The sequence below is a fragment of the Bos mutus genome, chromosome 1 (assembly GCF_027580195.1).
Source record: "Bos mutus isolate GX-2022 chromosome 1, NWIPB_WYAK_1.1, whole genome shotgun sequence".
Classification (NCBI taxonomy): Eukaryota; Metazoa; Chordata; class Mammalia; order Artiodactyla; family Bovidae; genus Bos; species Bos mutus.
This window is the reverse complement of record NC_091617.1, coordinates 93,875,865-93,884,057: the sequence shown is the minus strand read 5'-3', so window position 1 is coordinate 93,884,057 and position 8,193 is coordinate 93,875,865.

Genomic DNA, 8,193 nt, shown 5'->3' with positions numbered 1-8,193 from the left:
TATTCCATTCATTCACTATTTAGGCTAGAGTCTATCTAGGTCATCAGGTTTTATAAGTATGTGTCTTTCCATCATTTTCTAATTGTGTAAAAATTCTTCATGTTCTTACTTTACATTTTATTTATTTTGATTAGGTAGTTATTGGGCCACACCCCACCAGCCTGAAAGCTTGTGGTTGCCCAGCCTCCAGACCAAAGAAAGAGGTGGGATACAGTGATGGGGACATCAATAGTTTGGTAGACAGGAGATCTTACATGTCTGAAGCAAAATGTCCTGGACTGACATCTCACCATGGCAGGCAGGACATGGCAGCAGTCTTTGCTCCTTGGGGGAGAAGGACGCTACCATGTATGGATGGGAGGGACAGGGCGGAAATTGATTTTAGGTGGGCTCATCAGTTACCAAGGAAACCAGGAGATGGGGTGGGGGCAAGCATGCAGGCAGTTACTGATGAAGCCCTGTAATCAGGAGGATTGGATAGTCATATGATTGAAGCAGGGCCTGGTCAAGCAGGGCCTGGTCAAGCAGGGCCTGGTCAAGCAGGGGACGAACAGAGAGCAAGAGAACAGCCATCCTGAATGGCTTAACAGTACACTCCACCCCTGCACACCTTGCACGACCCTTACAATCTTGGTCCACCCCTCTTCTGTGATATCCCTGGGCTCAGGTAGGTACAGGGGCACTGCACCCAGACACCACAAATGCAATACAGACAACAGCAGCTAAAGAGTATCAAGAGCCTAAGAGGTGGGCCAACATTAGAGCCAGCTGGTTACAGGCTCAAGTTTTCATGAAAGTCCAGAGGAGGACGACAATGGCATCCTGCTATAGACCCAGCAAGCAGGCTCATTTCCCAGCGAGGCCACCACTATTGCCTCCACTCAGACTAAGCATGCTTGCCAGGCACAAGACAGGGAAAATTATGACCATTAACCACCATACAAGCACTATCCTGAGATAGTGCCACGTCTGCCTGAGGCTTCTGTTCTGGGAGGCAGTACCATCCCGCCTATTCACCTGCAGTCCCCAGAGCCTGTACTGAGTTCTAAAGAGACCCTCAGTGTTAACATGATGGCGGCTTCCTCCAGCTGGGGCCTGGATTAATTACCTTATTGGTCTTTGGTAGAGCAGTTAACAGATAAATCCCTTTCTGTTCTATTCCCCATGAAGTGGCAAACCCAAACCACCAGGGACTCACATGCCAGTCCCAGGGCTGGCTTATAATATGTTCTCCTGGGGTTAGATCCTGTGGCCTGGACAAAAGCAAGCTTTGTCCTAATGGGTAGTCCTAATGGCAGTGTGCCTTGAACTGGGACCATTGCTCCTGGGGTGTGTCCACACGTTGAGAGCGGGGTTCCTGTCTCACTTGTTGCTGACGTGACCCCACTCATTCTCTGGGGTAGCCTAGCAGCATTAGGGCTGTAAGGATGGTGGAAACACCAGTGCAGGTCATTTCCAGCAGCCCTTTCCTGAACTTCAAGGCCAGTAATGTGGGTTCCTTGGTCAATACCGATGTCCTTGGGGGTCCCGTACATCACACACAGCTCTTCTGGACCCTGAATTGAGATTGTGCATCTCTCCACGACTCAGGTAGGCCTTTTGTAATGTCGTGCCCCTGTTGTGACGCACTGTAGACACACATGGCTGCGGCTCCCTCACACTGACTCATTGCTCTGCCCCCTTCCACAGCTGGGACCGGAAGCCCAAGGGCACTCATTGTTTTGCTGTTGCCGTAGGCCCCAACCAAACGTTTCTGGGTAATAGGCCATGTCCAATTCATAAGTCTGTCCCTAAGTTACCATCCCTAAAGCCTAAAGCCTAAACAACCTTCCTAGTTGTTTAGGGTTGGTGCACTGGGGGGCTATGTCGGTATTTTGAAGATGATCCAGGTCCTTGTTTTCTGTTTGCATTCCCCAGACATCCCTGTGCAAGTCAGATGAGCCGCGGGTGTGGGGTTGCTACTTTTAAAGTGGAAAGAGACTCTGGGGTTTACAGGATATTGTCATTATGATGGAAGACAACTGCCACAGGGCCCCACATGCTAGTTGACAGCCTCTGCCCAATCATTCCTCCAACTTTCTGTTCCTGGCCTTGTTTCCCTGCATCTCTGCACTCACAAGAGTTTCTTTGGCCTTCTGGCTGACTCATCAGTTGTTGAGCTGCAGGCCTGAAAGCCTTGTGATCGAAGAAAGAGCCCAGAGACAGTGAGAGAGACATCAACATTTTATTGGAAGGAGGATCTTACATGTCTGAGGCAAAAACTCTGTAGCGACATCCCCACTTTGTGTGGCCAGCAACAGGCAGGTGGTGACAACGGTTTCTGCTATTTAGGGGGAGAATGAGGCTATAATTTATAGGGGTTGGATATGAGGTGGGCTCATCAGCTACCAGGGGTTAAGCCCTATATTAAGAAGAGTGAATAGTCATATGAGTGAAGCAGGGTCTGGTAGAGCAAGGGATGAACAGAGAACAAGAGAACAACCATCTTGAAGGATGATCATATGGGATACAAAGTATTTCACCCTCACCTGGCCATGAATTGTCCTGTTCTCCACCCCGAAGACAACCATTATTAACAGTTTTATGTATCTTTCCACTAAGATTCCATGCACTTATAAATATATTATATATATATATATATAATGTATATGATAGACTTAAATGGTAGCATACTGTATACATCATTCTGAACCTTGTTTTTATCACTTCATATATCTTGGGAATTCATTCTGTATTTGTAGGACTTTTTTTTGCTATACAATACTCTACTATATTGATGCATTAAAAAATATTTAACTGGGCTTCCCTGGTGGCTCAGTGGGAAAGAATCTGCTTGCCAATGCAGGAGAATGGGTTTGATCCCTGATCCAGGAATATTTCACATGCCAAGGAGCGACTAATCCCGGGCACCACAACTATTGAGCCTGTGCTCTAGCGCCTGGGAAATGCAACTACTGAGCCCGGATACCACAACTACTGAAGCCTGAACACCCTAGAGTCCCTGCTCCAAAATAAAAGAAGCGACCGCAAAGAGAAGCTCATGCACCACAGCTAGAGAGAAGCCTGCGTGCACCAATAAAGATCCAGCACAGCCAAAAATAAGCCAGATATTTCAAAAATAATATTAAAAAATATTTTTTAATATTAGAAAATATTTAACCAGTCTCCTATAGATATTTAGGTTGCTGCCAATATTTATCTTTATCACAAATGATGCTCTAATCGCTATATTTTTATTCTCTTCATCAAGCCCTTTCTTTGCCATCCCACGTGTAACTGCAATCTGCTGTTTCCTGTCCTGGCCCCAAGCTTGCTCCGATGCTTTATTATTCCTCACAGCACTTTACATTTTCTGGCATTCTATGTATTTTATTCATTGATTGCTTGTCTTTACCAATTAGAATTTAAGTTCTATAAGGACACATGTTTTTGTCTCTTTAGTTTGCAGCTGACTGGCTTGTATCTGAGTGCATAGTTAGTGCTCAGTAAATATTGACTAACTGAATGTTTTAATTAAATGCCACCAAAGAAAAGCATACATGGCAGCTAAAAGGTACGTATCTTCCCTTCAAGGCAAAATAAGCCATAGTGTAACAAAGCAGGACCCTTTGGGGGCCTTCCCAGAACAGACCACTCCCCCAGTATGTCCTTTACCTGCCTTTTGTCTGTAGAACTTTGGTCAAAGATTAACAAAGTGAGCAAATACAGAAAATAAAACAGTGAACCAAGATAAATCAGTAATACTTTAGCCATTAAACAAAGTCAAGGACCTTCCGTTTCTTTTCAAGGGTTGTAGATAATATTCTGAGCCATGTCTTTTGAGCTGTTTTGCAGATACTGAAACCTCCACCAGGTAGAAGTTAACTGTATGCTGCCCGCAACTATGTAGACCCAAGACGAGTCGGAACTAGGTTGATGATGTTGACTCCCAATTACCTCACCACCAACCAACTGGAAGAATGTCCACGAGCTGACCAGACACCCCACAACCCTCCCTCCCTCCCTCCCTCGAACTGGCTTTAAAAACTTTTCCCTGAAAGCCTTGTGTGTGCGGGCAGCGGGGAGGGAAGTTCAAGCTTCTAAAACACATTATTGACTAAAGACACATCAATACATTTTTAGAGACTAATACAATTAACATCACTACGTGAAGCTGGTAGAGCTTAAAAATGATCAAGGGTTCATTATGCAGTTTATGATTGTTATCATTCATGTTTTATTCCACTAGGTTTTTGTTCCAACCTTGTGTTACATATTATAAATGCAAGTTTATTACCATTGAATTTTTGAAAATGAGACATTGAGAAATTTTGAGTCAAGAATTTTTTCGGTGAATTTTATGCAGATACTTTCTTTGATTGTCTGAGCAACATATACATTAATGCCTCAGGAGATAGTTCTTCAGAATACATTTCTGACTCAGGTGATGTGAATATTAGACCAACAAAAAGACAAAAAAAACCTTAGTGATTGATTCTGATACAAAAAGTGAAAATGAAACTCAGTGCTGGAGAAGATATTATAGATGTGTAACTACTGAATGTAATAATCTAAAAAGTGAAGTGAAGTGAAATGAAGTCACTCAGCCGTGTCTGACTCTTTGCGGCCCCATGGACTATAGCCTACCAGGTTCCTCTGTCCATGGGATTTTCCAGGCAAGAATACTGGAGTGGGTTGCCATTTCCTTCTCCAGGGGATCTTCCCGACCCAGGGATCGAACCCAGGTCTCCTGCATTGCAGGCAGATGCTTTACCCTCTAAGCCACCAGGGAAGTCAAACTGCAAAGTGTTAGTGAAATAATGAAACTTTGGTCAGCCAAAATAAAAATTTCTGGCCACAAGATTTAGTTTTCCAAAAATCCCCTGATCCATGATTTAAGCGCTAGCTGCCCTGGATTCTTTGCTTAGTGCCCTGCAATAAATGCTGCACTTTCCTTCACCCCAAATCCAGAGTCAGTAGATTGTTTTTACTGATCATGGGGCAAGCAGACCCAAGTTTGGTTTGGCAACAATAGTTTCCAGGCTAATCAGTCATTTGTCCTCTTTGTCTTCTATTAATTTTTTCAGTTCAGTTCAGTCGTTCAGTCGTGTCCGACTCTTTGCGACCCCATGAATCGCAGCACACCAGGCCTCCCTGTCCATCACCAACTCCTGGAGTTCACCCAAACCCATGTCCACTGAGTCGGTGATGCCATCCAGCCGTCTCATCCTCTGTCATCCCCTTCTCCTCCTGCCCTCAATCTCCCAGCATCAGGGTCTTTTCAAATGAGTCAGCTCTTCGCATCAGGTGGCCAAAGTATTGGAGTTTCAGCTTCAACATCAGTCCTAATTTTTTACATTGTGCCAAATGAGATTGTTTTAGTTTGATCCAGAGTTGATATACTCTGTGAACCCAGGAATGTCTCAATTAAATTCAGCTTATTTGATCTGGGATAATGTTTCCTGATCTGTCTAAACTAGTAAGCCAAATAATATACACTTGAGTCTCTGTATGCTTGTACATAGTGGCCCTCCTGTGCTGATAATATGTGGAATCTAGAAAAATGGTACAGGTGAACTTATTTGCGAAGAAGAAATAGAGACACAGGCACAGAGAACAAATGTATGGACACCAAGTGGGGAAGGGGAGTGGGATGAATTGGGAGACTGGGGTTGACATATATATACTATTGATACTATGTATAAACTAGATACCCTGGTGAGTCAGATGGTAGAGAATCTGCCTGCAATGCAGGAGATCCAGGTTCAATCCCTGGGTGGGGAAGATCCCCTGGAGAAGGAAATGGCAACCCACTCCAGTATTCTTGCCTTGAAAATTCCATGGACAGAGGAGCCTGGCAGGCTATAGTCCATGGGGTGGCAGAGTCGGACACGACTGAGCAACTAACCCTTTCACTTTCTCATAAATTAGATAACTAATAAGAAACTACTGCATAGCACAGGGAACTTTATTCCATGCTCTGTGGTGACCTAAATGAAAAGGAAATCCAAAAAAGGGGATATATGTATACATACAGCTGATTCACTTTGCTGTGCAGCAGAAATGAACACAACATTGCAAAGCAACAATACTCCAATTAAAAAATAAATAAATAAGGTTTTTCTAACCCCTTTACCTAAGTTCTTTTTTTTTTTAGGATTATTTATTCTCTCCTTAAATGTTTGTTTAACACACATTACACTGCAGGCACGGGTGCTGTGGTAGACATCATTGAACAGCAGACTACAATCCCTGACCTCCTAGAGCTTACCTTCTAGGGAGAGGAGGCAGGTGACCAACGAAATACAATATAATCAGTACCCCCATCCCAGTTCAAAGGATGAAGATTCTGGCCTATAGGGAGAGGAAAAGATTCTGCCAAGGTCACACAGATAATTAAAGTTGAGTAACACAAAAATGGGGGCTGGTGAACTGAGCATGCATGTATCAACTAAAAAAGGGTCCCTCCCTCTCAACTCTGGACAGTTATTGCCAGGAGAGCTCTGGAGAAGAAATCAAAGCACATCTAGGTTTAGCTTGTGGACCATCAGTTAGGGTCCCCTGGAAAAATGGTAGGGGGTATAAAACAACACCTCACCTTTAATGCATTTAGACACACTTGGAATATCATATATACAAATTTTTTCAAAGGAGTTCTTCTTTCCCCTCAATCCCCATGTTTTGGTTCCAAGGAAAAAATTTGATTGCTACATTTTTCTTTCTTTTCGTGAACCTTGGAAAATCCAGGCTATGAATGGCCCTTTGCCTGGGTTCTGTTTGAAGACACTAGATATCATTTCTAACACATGGCCTTTCTAACACGAACTCCCTTGGTCATTTTAGAAAAGTCATTTTACCTCTCTGGATGTATTTCTGCTCATAAATAAAGAATATTGGAACAGATTTGTTTCTAGGGCCTCTTGCAATACTTTCAGAAAGATAGGCAGTATGGTGAGCAGGAGTATTAGACTTGAGTGCCCATTCTTGACACAGCAGACCCTAGTGAGTAAACAGCCTGTGGTTCCATCAGACAAACAGGTTTCCAGCTCCTCTCCTGGAAATGTGTAACCTTTTTTATGCATAGGTTTCCATACCTGCAATATCTGGCTCATTTTTTTAAAAAATTGAGGTATAATTGACACGGTAATTGTTTTAGGTATACAACATGACAATTCGATATTTGTTGAAATGATTGCAATATTGAAATACTGCAAAATGATCACTGCAATAAGTCTAGTTAACATCCATACCACACACAGAACTTTTGAGATCTACGCTCCAGGCAACTTTCAAATACACAATACAGCATCGTATTTTCAGTCGCATCATTTGCAAATATTTTCTCCCCTTCCGTTGGTATCTCCTTTTCATTTTTTGATGGCTTAGTTTGCTATACTTGAGGTGTATGTGCATGTAAGCTACTCCCCTAGAAACCTCGTCATCCTTTTATAATGAAAGTAAGGCTCAGACCAATTTCTCCTACATATGAAGATACTACTAAACAAACATTAATTAGCAAACAGAAATAACCATATTGCCTATTCTGCAGCTTGAGGAAGCCCAGTCCTTTCCCTCTCTTGATAAAAGTGTTCTCAGGCTTGTCTATCCACTGAAATACCTGAGGATTGCCCAAGCGAGCTGCCCAAGTGAGCTGCCCAAGCGAGCACTACCTGAGGAGATGTAAATACTGATTTCTGGGCCCTGATGTAATTGATTCAGACATGGGGGGTTTTAATCTCCTCCCATGATTCCAGCAGACAACCAAAGTTGAGAACAACTGACCTCTAAAAGTTTTAGATTCACAGACTGTCACCCTACACGAAAGGTTTGTTGAAGGCAGCAGTGACTATATTTCATTGGCTGGATTCTGTTATCTTTTTAGTTGGCACCAGGCAATCAGAATCTTAATTCACAGCTAGACATAGAACATAGAGTTAGGAATTTAGCCGAAGATGTTGTCCTTAATGGCTTCCCTGGTGTTTCAGACGGTAAAGAATCTGCCTGCCATGCAGGAGATGGGGTTTGTAAGGTTTCAGTCTAGAGCATTGGCTGGCAAACTACTGCTTGCAGGTCAAATCTGATCGACTGCTTCTTTTTGTATGACCCCCAAAGTTTAGAATGATTTTAATTTTTTTCTTGTTAACTTTTACATTTTGGGGTGGGATGGGGGGCTCTTTTCCTGATTTTATTTATTTATCTGTGGCATGTAGGCTC